This window comes from Platichthys flesus, chromosome 7 (genome assembly GCF_949316205.1).
Source record: "Platichthys flesus chromosome 7, fPlaFle2.1, whole genome shotgun sequence".
Lineage (NCBI taxonomy): Eukaryota > Metazoa > Chordata > Actinopteri > Pleuronectiformes > Pleuronectidae > Platichthys > Platichthys flesus.
This window is the reverse complement of record NC_084951.1, coordinates 8923466-8936842: the sequence shown is the minus strand read 5'-3', so window position 1 is coordinate 8936842 and position 13377 is coordinate 8923466.

Below are 13377 nucleotides of genomic sequence, written 5' to 3'. Positions count from 1 at the left end.
CATATAAAGTAGCTCCACCAAGCTAAGAAGCTCTTAGTCCTGACTATTTTGAATTCCACTTTGTTGGTAAGGTTGTCAAGGCAAGGGGACTGTCTCTGCCAAAGTAGCTGGCCTGTCACTCACTCCATGGCCCACCTCCTTCCATTAAGGCTGAATGAATGAGGTGCCAATCAGGTGTCCGAGGCTCTGACTCCACGCTGAGCACAGCGGCCTCTGTCTGCTGCGTGGTTATGGCGAAACCTTGTTGGGGGCAGCCAGGGTGATTCCCTTCAGACTGAATTCAGTGGGAGCTACAAATGGAGGCACTCACAGGCAGGGATGCGGCACATCTCTGGTTGCTTTCGAGGTGAGAGGGCTGGAGGACTGAGCGAGGCTGATAAAGAAGAGAAGAGAATTGGAAGAGCGAATGGTACAAAATGGCAAGTAATAACCATAGCAACTGCACTGTTGGCAGCACACACAGGATGCACTACCCCTCTGGGCTGAGAAGTGTACTTTGTGAAAATGCTTGAATAATGTCATGATTCATGACCAACTGGTGCAAGGCAAACAACCTCAACTGTCCCAATGTCAGCAAAACGAAGGAGATGATTGTGGATCACAGAAGACAGCATGGAGGTGGACCCCCTTCCCCCCCCCAATCCACAGCGCTGATGCTGAGTTTGCGAGGGTCAGCAGCTCCTGGTTCCTTGCCGTGCACATCACTGAGGACCTCTCCTGGACACTTCAAACAGACACCACGGTCAAGAAAGTTCATCAGCGGGGTCTTCATTTTTTAGGAGACTGAGGAAATTTGGCATAACAACCAGCATCCTCACAAACTGCTATCGGTGAACCATCGAGAGCTTGCTGACAGGCTGCACCTCAGTCTGGTATCGGAACTGTTCTGCTCACAGTCACTGCAGAGGGTGGGAGAGAAGGCACATCACTGGAAACAGGCTCCCAGCCATCCAGGAATTCTACCAACAACGGTGTCTGCGGAAGGCACACAACATCATCAAGGACCACAGCCATCCAGCACGCAGACTGTTCTACCATCTGGCTGATGGTACAGGAGCAGGGCTGCACGCACCACTAGTCTTAAGAACACTTTCTAGCACCAGGCCATCAGGTTCCTAAACATATGACTAACAAACCTCTGCCGTCTGTTCTCCTGTCTGTTTGAACTTTTTTTTTTTTTTTATCTAACTCAACTCAGGAAAAATGTGAATAAACTGATACACACACAGTGCAATAACTTATTCACACACATTACAGATGTTACTACATTTGCAACGAATGCCAAACTGCATTTTTAAATATGTATGGTTTTAGTATAGACTTAAATTTGCAATAATAAGCTCTTTCTACCCACTTTTATTTTAATTGAATTATTGCACTGCTGAGCCCGACCTGTTTCCTCTCGTCAAGCACCTTTCATTGAACTGTTGACACCGTGTTGACTTGCACATGACAAAACAAAAATTGCAACTTGAACTTGATTTATTCCCTCGCTCATCTTGTTTCAAACCCATCAGAGGTGTCTGACATGCTGTGTCTGAGGAGGGAGGGTATAGTGCCACACACACCGGGTCTGTCACATGGCATCATGTCATTTGATGAGCGTCACTTCACAAGCAAACTGTGGCACACACAGAGCCTGTCATAAATAATGATAGTTAAAGTTTACTTCTATGGCGCTCATTTCAACATGGTAACAAAGTGATTATAAATACATGGGAACACAGAATAAAAACAAAATAAAAACAAGATAAAACTAAAATAAGAAAGGTAACGTAAAACAAAATCTTCTCCTCAGGCAGGAGCTTATTAATAATAAGAGTTCCAGAGCCTCAGGATCCTGATGGCAAAAGCTCAATCCCCCTTAGTTACGACCTTTGACTCAGGAACTACCAGCAAGAGTTTCAACCCACGAAGTTCAAGGAAAGAAAAGGAGAAGCTGTAAGGAGTTAGGAAACCAGAAACTGTAAGGAGTTAGGAAAGGAGAAGCATGGTGCAGAGAAAATCTGACTTCTCTTACCATCACTGTATTTTTAAACTAACTTAACTTATTACAGAAGATACACACAAAATGTGTGGTACTCTGAGCTGTAGGATGTGTTACACAGTTTTAATAAGAATAGCACATCTTAAGAAAATATGTTTTCAGTTTATAAAGAGACGACATTTAAGCACCAGGAGCGCAGACAAATGTGAGGATTTACATCAGTTCTTAAAACAAACACCTTTCTTAAGGCTGGTAGGATGTTTCCTGTGCTAAAGGAGATAACTTAGGATGCAATGAAGCTCTTTTCCTCATCATATACAAAATTTGAATAGCTCATATAATGGCGGGCACTGAAATACTTAGTTAGGAAGGTTCCTAAGATAAATGGACAATTCAAACGAATAAGGGAGTTAGTGGCTACATAATATAACAGGGGGCCCGACTGTGCTGAGCTTTAAAATGTATTAAAGGAATCGTAACATCAATTCTAAATTAAACTGGCAGCCAATGAAGCAAGATTTAAAGAGACGTGGGGCCGTACACTTTTGGTGTTGGTTAAAATGGAAGCAGCAGCGTTCAGCACCAGCTGAGACGACTGAGGATTGAGTGCTATGTGTAAAAAGCTCCTGACAGTCATCCAGGCGTCAGAGGACAAAGCTGTGAATAAGCTTGTGTAGGTCAGGAAAAGACAGAGCTGATTTGATTTTGGCTCTATTTCTTAGGTGAAAGATCTAATAAGGTTATTGACATGGGCTTCAAAATGAAGTCGTGAATCAAATGTGATACAAAGTTATCTGGCTGTGGAGTTAATATTGTTTTCCAGTGGATCAATAAAAGGTTTTGCCTGGAGTTTTGCTGCAAAGTGGTCAGGGCCAAAGAAAATAGTATTTAAAGAGCAGCAGCCATGTGTTGTTGATGGGAGAGAATGTGATACAACTGCTGTTTCTCTGAAGAGTTGACTTGTGTCTATTGACTTACACTGGAAAGAATCGGCGTAGTTTGTTTTTACCCTCATCATAATCTGCAGATGTTTGCTGTGCGTTAGTCAGCTCCATGTCATCATGGGACACAAAACCAGCACAGTTTGTTGCAATAAATCTCTGGCCTCATTAAACCACTACAAAAGTACAGGGCATAATAGGATCAAGTAAAAAAAATAAGCGACATTCACAGGGATTAATTTGAGGAATGTTTTAAAGGCCTTTCTCAATCTGTGTCCGTTCTACTTTATTTCATTAAGTTTTTATTGATAAACCAACAGTTTAACCTCAGCTAAGCCAAAAGTATTTTTTGTATATTAATTTTTTCACTCTGTTTATTTATGTGTAATGGAAAAATAATGAATGGCTAAAAGCAAATGACAGTTTAAAGATCAGGTCAGAGACCCAAACATGAAATGCTGATCTAAAAAGACATTTTCATCAGTCTGGTGTGTGTTTGTGCATAGGATTGACCTTGACTCTACGCCCTTGTGAGCATTTCTACGTGTGTCCAGCTGTGTTGGTGTGATTATGCAAATGCTTTATATAAATGACAACTGAAACTCAGTGGATTATGTTGGAGTTTGAGCTGATACATGTTGAACAAGTTACTTTTTACTGAAATTATAGCAACACAGATAAAGTATTTCAGGGATGGGAATGGTCTAGGCTTATACAGCCACTCAGAGACCAAACTAATCACGGTTGTCTGCAGAGCTGCAACGTGTAGTCACATTTCTAGGGAGGTGTATTTAGGGTGTGTGTCTGTTCTGTGCCTTTAGTGTTGATTCAAAGCTGAAGTTGAACTTAATTCCTTCCTCAGGAAATGTGACAGACATGGTACAGACATATCAACTCTCAAGAAAGGCTTCTATGGAGAGACAGATTACAGCAGAAAGACCAGTCAGTACGATAATAACTAAAATACTCTGTAACATACTGAGAAATGGTGAAACACACTCATGTCTGATTGCAGAGCTCATGCGAGATGGCGGGAGGTGCCCTTGACCGGCCTTGTTCACGGAAAGCCTTGCTGAGCTCTCCCATTCCACAAGTGGCCGAGGCTCCATGCAGAGATTATGAGAGCAACGATGATGAATGTGGTTATAAAACCAGTCAGCCGACTTCTAAGTGTTACAGTAGATCATCCGCTGAGGAAGATCCACCATGTGCACTGGAGGGACAGAAACCCGGGAGCAGGGAGAAGTGCCTCGGAAAACATCTCTGTCAAACTTCGTTGTCCTCCCTGTTGTCTGACCTGGCTCTGAGAATCCTTATTGCTTCCAAGGGGTCATGCTGCTGCAAGTAAAGATTTGACAACAAAATGACAACATAATGCTTATATAGGGGGTACTAATAGGGTCGAGCTTCACTCCTAATTGTCTCAGCGATTTCTGAGATCTTAAGCTTTAAAAGGATACGTGCTCTTTTTAATTTTTTTCTTTTCTCGAGTGTTTTACGGGTGTTTGTGCCTCCGTGCCAGCGACAGCCAGTGGTCAGTCATCGTGTTTTCAGAAATGTCTGTCACATTCTTGGAAACACAATATCTCCCGAACACCTTGAAAGACGTCTGTCAAATATGATGCAAACAGTTGGACTTAAGAAAGAACAGATTTAATTTTGGTAGTTTAAAGTCAAAGGTCAAGGTCCTGATGACCTCAAAAAAACATTTTTTCAAATTATGACCAGTTTTACAGTTTTTTTCTGAAAATAAGAGCATCAAAACATTTCTCCTTCAAAACACACTCTGCAACACATAGCTCACCGTTGACTGCACACAAACAACACAACAAAGCTAATGCATTTGCGATAAAAGCAGCTGCTTGATGGTAGATGGAGGCTGGAGAACCATCTATTTGTTCCCCCCTGGGCTGCACTGAACCACATCAGCTCTTACGTTCTGATGTGCTGTCAATTATCCACTCAGCGGTTACAGTGCTTATATTGACAGTTTTCCTTCCTGTATTATCGTGTATGATGGAGTAACAGCCGTTCTGTGGACAGGACTCCTCCTCCACTCTCTTCCCGAGCCTGGAGGCTAGTCCCAGGTGGTCAAGGGGATATAGTTCACCTGGATTACTGATTATTATGTATAAACTGGGCACTTTGCCAATCTCTCTCCCCAGTCTTCACACCCTTCTGGTTTCTTTGCAGGTGGTCTGTCTTCAGTTTAATTTGTCTTTTACCGAAACCAAATTAACTTATGTTAATTCCTGTGTGGGTGGTCATATTGTCTTGCTGTTTTCAGTGCTGGCTGTGCCTTTCCTCAAAAGTTAGTTCTTTGTGTTCACGAAAGGCAAATTAGTAAATTGATAAACTGATAAAACAGTAACAGGTGGCTTTTACTCATGGGAGCAGCCGAAGGCCAAGAACAACAACGCTAGACAAGACAAAACGAAAAGTGCTCCTCTACTACTGCTGGTATTTGTATGATGATAGGGAGATTTACCATTATATTTAGATTAAATACAGTTTATACTTTAAATTGTTTATTTTATCTCATTGTTGTGTAAACTGCCATTACAGAACATCTGAACTGTAGAAAACCTGTTTGAATCTCCTCTGATTTCATTCCAACAGCAGTTCCATCAGGAGAGACGTCAATTCGTCATTTTAACAACATTGATTGACAAGCGCACAGAAAGTGATGTGAACGCTAAAGTCGTTTAGCGTTTTAGATCCCTATGTGATGCCATCAGGATTAGATGGGGGTGAAGCAGAATGTAATACAGGAGTTCCCCCCAGGGTCTGGACACCGTTGGTGGTTGAGGATCTAGATAACAGATAATCTGCTGAAGACTGGAGGAGATTGGGTTGGGGATGGGTTATGTGTGTCATTGAATTACGGCTGACTGCGGAAGAGAGGAAAAGGGATTTAAAGTTTGACAGTAGCCCCAGGATTGGCTGGATGAGGCTGTGGCAGAATTCTGATTCTGATTGGTGATTTAGAAATGCCCACGATCGGCTGATCAATAAGCATAGAGAGAGTGAGAGATTTGAGCATGATCGAATGGCGGTGTAGTCCTCCTGACTGAATTGATGCTGAGCTTCATTTGGGAAACAGTGAAGAAGAAACAATAGGGATCTGTCGTATATGGTCAAGCATAAACAGCAGGTGCACAGATTCCAGTGGAGAGCAGGGCACAAACCAAGGGATCAAATAAATACAACACAAAAATCTTCAAGGTATTTATGGCACCATGCTCAGGAGAGAGGGTGTTACAGGTCAAAGACAGCCGCATGGTATGGGGTCCCAGTCAAGTGGTAAAACCAACACCTATTATATCAATACCAGAGATCCAGCTGTGTCTCAAGTCAGAGGCTGGAGCTGCTAAAGGCTGCAGTCTGTGACGGTGGGTCCTGCAGAACCTGAATGCTACACTAGACATTTACAGCCTCCTCCTTCGCTTCACAGAGAGAAGAGCTGTGGTGCATTCAGGGGCTTCTCATCAGCTTCTAGTATTTCATACTTCTACATTTTCCACTTTTGCATTTTACATCCTCAATTATCTAGACTGTGGCAGCCCTCCATATTCTAATTTGTCCCGCCACAGTTTCACAATGAACCAAAATATGATTTAGACACTAATATCACAGACCTCCAACTGGGTGTGTGCAGTGCTTTTAGCAGTTCTAACTTCTCATGCTACCACATGCTCGGGCTATGGTCCGTAACATTTCAACCGTTCATTCAGACAGCCAGACCTCATAGAATGCAATATTTTCTCTAAAGTGAGAATTATTCTTTCATCTGTACCTGGCACTCAGATCTGTTGCCTGTTACCACCGTAAGATTGAATTAATTTGAAATAAACTAAATTAAACTCTGTTCCTCCTTATAAACTGAAACCATCATTATGACTCTCTATTTAATGGTGTTTACATCCTAATCATAAACCGTATAGAAGCCATTTTCTGTGAGCACATAACTGTTCCCTGGTCGTAGATTTGAGCTCCCTTCAAGCTGAAGGTCAGTCTTGTAACCTCATAGACATTGTTTCATTTCAAATCCAATCTGCGGAACCAAAAGCAATGGAAAACGTACTGCATCACTGTCCTAATACTAACAGACTGCTCTGTAGATATTGAATTGAGCTTGTGAGTTGAATTTCATATTACTCGAGGTTCAGTGGGGTTCCTGATTGAATTAGAGCAAGATTCAATTAATAAAAATGTTAATGCTAATCCCTGCTCTTTGCTTTTGTCTGTCTGTCCCTACGTGTCCACGACTGAATAAAAGTCTGATTGAGACAGAACTGGCAACGCTGATGATTTTGCTTTATCCTGTTATTGTTCCACTTATATTGATGTGCCCCCACGCCCCCGTATTCTCCGTCTTCCTCCCTCACTTCCATCCCTAAGGCTTGAGGTAGGTGAATACAATTATTTGTTCAAAAACAAAGGATCAGCAAAAGGGATTTGGCTCTGGATTAAGCAATCTCTTAGTTCGCCGTGGGGCTTATAGAACAGCGCGTCTTATGAGGAAACAATTTATTTGTAAGTAAACCTTGGATGCTGTTTCCCTCCCTCCTGCTCACGCTGGTTGTACATTCTTCTGAATGTGGGTTTATTCCCTGTGCAGAGGAGTGGTGACACACTCGTACACACGTGCCCTCGAAGCCTCTTTTCTTGTTATGCAGTGCCAAATAATCTGTTTGAACATAGTCTCTCATTGCTGTACATATTGGATTCATGCCACCACTGACAGTGACATATGAGGCCTGGTTGTTTTTTTCATGGAGAGCCAGAGCAGGGATAGATGGGAGGTGAGCCACACTCTGTCTGTAGTGTAGCTCTACCACTCCCTCGGTGTTCCTCTTCTCCTTTCCTGGCAAGCACACAGGGGAAATGCTGGAGAATCTGCCTTCAAAGCATTTTTTTCCCCGTGTGTCCCTGCACCTTGCTGCATCAAAGTGAGTCTATCAATTGTAGTTTAAGTTACATGTATTAATAAGCATTAACCAGCAAACACTACACCCCCACCCACATGCTTAACTGGTGGGATTTGTGTTCAACTGCATATGATGTCCTGTTGAAGAAATCCAGGTGCAGGGCACGAGCCCCTCAACTCCATTAGCTCGTCAAATTGTTTTTGACTGGCTTTGATTTAGCTTTTATCCGCGTCTGTCGCTCGGCGAGAGTGATGCGAGGCTGTTATCGCGCGATGGAAATGGAAATCAGGTCTTAGCCCACAGTACAATTGCATGGGAGGCTCTTTGAGTGAGGCATAAAAAAGAATACACTTTATCCATTCACAGTAAGTGGGTTTCAAGGACAAGTCCAATAATACTTCAGTGGCACATTAAGAATGCTGTGGTTGAATTAATGCATACAGATAATTGGGGTTTTACATCGAGTTGGCTTCTTTATATGTCTGCAATGGCCACCTTTTTGTTTAGGAAACATATATTCTCTTGTCCAGACTGGCATAAGAATTTTTATATTATTCCCATTTCCGTACATAACAAACAGGTTAGCCTAGCTTAGCATAAAGACTGGCAGCAGGGGCAGTTAGACTTACTTTGTCCAAATTGAATACTACCTACCAACACCTCTAATACTTCCCCTTTTTATTTAATTTCATGAATTGTTTATCAACAGAAACTTATTTGTAAGAAATTAATCGTGATCTCAGTGCAGTTGCCTGTTTAGACCTGTTTCTTGTCACTGAGCACAGGTTATGGTTTTGGTCTCTGTGTACGAACAATGGCATCAGACGTGACAACCACAACACAGTCTCTTACCCAAAAGATGCAGGTTCGATCCCTCTGCAGTCTGCATCCAGACTGTCCTTTGGCAAGATACTAAATGCAAATTTGCTAAAATGGCCAAAAGGGGCAATAATAGACTTTATTGCTCTGTGTGTGTGTGTGTGTGTCTGTGTGTGTGTGTGTGTGTGAGTAATTACTTTTGATATTTCAAGTTGTGTGCTTTTACCTAACTAGGATCTTAGATACAGGGCTTTTACATTTATTGGAAGTTTTTATTCAAGTACTCACTGTTGCTCAGGTGGAAGAGAGGCTTGCCCACTTAACAGAAGGACTTCCAGTCTGTATGTTGAGATGCCTTTGAGCAAGACACTGAACCCTAAATTGCCCCTGACGGCTGTGTGGAAAGTGTATGAATGGAGTATGGTAGAAAAAAAAGTGTGAATGGATGGTTGGTAGATAAGACTGGAAAAGTGCTACATAAATACAGTCCCTCTACCTTTATGTTAAGTAAAGGATCTGAGTACTTCTAGTACTGCTGAGTTTACATTTATCTTTATGGTGAGTTTAATTTAATGAGATAAGTATGTCATATTTAACAGAGGCAAGCTAGTAGCCATACGCTCAGTTACCCTTTATCTCCTAATGCTGCAATTTAATGGAATCTAAAATATGGAGCTGGTTTTAGCAGAAAACAGCCATTAACCAGATAATTGCATCGCTGCATGTTGCTGAACTATTCTCAACGTGAGTCTATACACAATGTAAGACATATAGATTTACAACAGTAAACATACAGCACGCTCAGTGTAATGCTCTTATCCAGGCTGAGATCTGCCTGAAATGCATTATCTCACCATCGACAGAGTCGGGGGGGCACCAGGGGCTGCATGGTGCAATACCAAATATCCTAATGTGTAAAATAGTGTTTATTCTCTGAATCAAGCCTCTTCCCATCACCACTAACCCACTTCCTGAAATAGATCTGCTCCATTCACTCTCTCAAGTGTTCCAAAGAGAAAAAGCGCTTCTGGCTGCCCATGTCCTACATAATGTAATTATGTAAACCAAACCAAGAGAAAAGAACCCGCGCACCACACAATCTACCACGCAATAAATGCCAGATAATCACTGAGAGGGCTATAAATTAACAGAAGTGCATTGAGGCATGGGGCATTTTATCCTTTACAATGTTGCCGTTCCTCTCCTGAGGATAAACATGCATTGTCCAAGTCATAATTGATCCAAATGTGTATTTATGCTTAAAAGTCATCCGGTGATCTTCAAGTTCCGAGAGGACCACGTTTGAAAAACCTTCTCCTGCGACTTTCCTCACGGCAGATTGCTGTCTTCAGGTCAAAATGACAACCACATTTGGTGCTTCATAAAATGCTCTTTGAAAGCTCATCATTGTGCGGTGTAGGCAATGAGCCGGGGCCATGATATTCTCACTCATACGCTCTGAGGCTGCACTGATACAGTATTCTGTGTATGGCAGAAAGAGCATGACGGTCGTCACATGCCGCATATGTTTCAGTGAAGATCGAAATGAGCCGAGAAGAATTCAAACTTCCAGGTCTGAAAGGCAAAGACCTAACAGTGGCGGCGCAGGGTGGAACAAAAGCTTTGCATGTCTCATCTTTATTGCAGCATATCTGTAACACAGCTCATTGGTCCCGCCATTAGAGGAAACACTCACATCTTTGATGCCTCCATTGGTTCTAGCGACTCACTGGGGGAATATTTCTGCCGTTACAGAGTGCTGCAATCTGCAAGTGGGTACGGCGACAATTTGCCTTCTCTCTTGCAATAAGCGCTAGGCAACAAACACACAGACACGCAAACAGCAAGAGCCACAACACCGTGGCCTATTGGTGCCATTAAAGCCAGAGGCACTTTCCTCAGCTAAGCCTGTCAGCTCAATCAAGACACACATAAAGTGAAGCAAAAGCATTTTCTCACTGCTGAGTCCTTTTCTTTGACACATAACATGTCCACATTACAGATCATGTCAGAGCCTCACATCCTTTTAGAGGCATTTTTTTGCTTCTTGAGTTTCTTTCTCATGATGTCTCAACTTTCATGTCTGAGTGAGGAAGGGATCCAAATGATAATATTGTTCCTCTATAGCTGCTTTACACTGCACCAACACTTTACTGTCAAGGACGGCCATTTACTGAAGTTTAGTCGTTCCCTTTGAACGTAACACACTTTTTATATGACGCCCACTTGATCCAGCTGGAAGAAATATGTGTTATTTGGAGAGAAAACTCCTCAATTATCAATAGTTTCATTATGGTGATGTTAAAGTACGACTCAGAATTAGGGTCAAAGTGATGAAAAAGAAAAAATGTAGGTTTCATAATGTTATAGGAATCAAATTGAGAAGAAATTCATTAAATTACGTGAATGACATCATCATTTTATAATGCAAAAGTCAAGAAAAATATAATTATATATATAAATATAATCTCATTGTTTCTTGAGCAACTACAGAACTCCTTTAAATAGCTCGAAGATGTAACCAATGATAATGTCGACCAAACATTTCCTCCACAAAAGGGGCAAATTCCTCTAAGTCTGAGTGGTTCTTTCTTTGAATGGAAAAGAAAGTTTCTTTTGAAAAGAGAGAATTTCTTGCATCTTTTCAAGGTGTCTGTCTCTTATGCTAATGTGGTGCTGAGCCAAACAATGAAGTATATTGTTATTTGTGAAACTAAAGTATAACTTTCCAAAATGCTCCATTTGCTTCATAGTTCACAGGCTGATCTTCTGATATTCCTTATCCAAAATGAGGCTGTATGTAAATGTAGGCTCAAAATTAAGACTTTGTTTTCACGACTTTAATCTAAAGTTTCGTATAAACATTAGTATAAAAATCACTTTAACATTTATGCTTACATTTTCAATTTGAATTTGCTAAATGTCCATTCCTGCGATTTGCCCAGCAGTTCATAGAAGATGTGTGTTGTGTTCTCTGACACCTGTCTATACAAACAACAAATAGTGGCAGAAAAATGGGAGGACGGGCCCGGGGGCAATTGTGGAGGCTGCAGTAAGTCGATTTACAGAAATAACAAGTCTAAAATCAATCATATCTCTGGTCTCTGCTGAAAATGACATTGGTAGGAGAGACACTCACTCCTGACTGGAAAGGGCGACGCTACAACCAGAAGTCAGCAAACAGACTGGCAGAGAACAAAATGGCAATTCAGTCTGATCAGGCTGTCGAGGGATGATATATAGAGTACCTACATTTACATGGAATCCAATATTCTAACTATAGACCTTATTCAAAATAAGTGTTGACAGTAGTTCCTAATAAAACATTTCATTCATATTCCTGTTTACATTTAACAGAGTACAGCCAAATTGTAACTCACGTCATTACTTCCACTATGCTATTGTGACCTTATTCCTCCAGTTTCAAAATCCCAACCTGAAATGATTAAGTCTCCAGTGTCACCATATAAAACTTTTTGTGTTTTCAGGGCATGTGTGTTCAAGCAGTTGGTAGCTGCCGTATGTCTATCACAAAATACAGTGAAAACTCCAGTAGGAAGTTACTTTTAAGTTATAAAAGATGTATACACCTGTATGTAACAAGGTTTAGGTCGGAAACCCCACATGTCTTCATGTGATTATTGTTCATTCTGAATATGATCTTATTCAGGATAAGTTAATTGGAAAATGATGGTTACATGGCAGACTATTGGCTTGATTTGGTTAATATCGGAATATTGGTGTCCTTGAAAAAGAGTCACTGGCCTAATTTCCGTTGATTCTCGATGCAAACTAGAGTCAGTAAGAATAAAAAATGAAAATAGTTTCAGTTTCCTATCGCTTGTGTTTTAAATGCAATAAATTACAATATTCACCATAATATGCAGTGAAGGACCTGCATGTCTGTGGTGCTCCCACTTATTCTGTAAGAGAGGATATTTTCTGTGTTGGTGTGTACGGACCATTTGATTGACATCCCCCAGACTCTCCTGTTAGCTGTGTTTCACCTGTTAGGCTGGAACAAATCACACCGTATCACTGTAATTACTTCAACGAAGCTGCTGACCTCATAAACTCCAGCACTCCAGCATCATTTTGTCTGGATTCACTCTCGCACATCCTCCCTTTTTCCACTAAATTAGCTCTGGTTCAGGAACAGGTCGCCTTCAGGGTCCTTGGTATCCTGGGTGTCACCCAGTGTTTCCATCCAGCTCTGAGCAGAACTATTGTAATCAAGGTTGCCTCATTAAAGTTGTGCATGAGGAACAAAGGAGGTAAACAGTAGAAGCAAGATGGTCGAATACAGTGATACCTGCCAGTGCTTGTGTTATTGCAGATAATAGCAGACCTTTGCACACTTTTTTTTTCCTGACAGTTTCTCCTATGCCTCATCCACTGTGGCCTTCTTCATCCTTTCTTACCTACTAGTAGACTATAACAAAGTGATGTTTTCATGGTTTGCACTTGACAAACTAAAATGTATATTTCCAGCTAGGAACTGACTGGTTCCAAATGGGGTGCGTGGTCTGGAATTAAATCAATCCAAGTCAAGAGGTAACAGGTTTCATTAGTGGAATTAACTGAAACACGTATAAACACACATATAAGTTGACTGGTGTTAAAAGAGACCGCACATGTGAACTGACTTATTGTCTTTATCTGGTCAGAGTTACTTTTAAAGTCAAAGTCAAGCCGACTC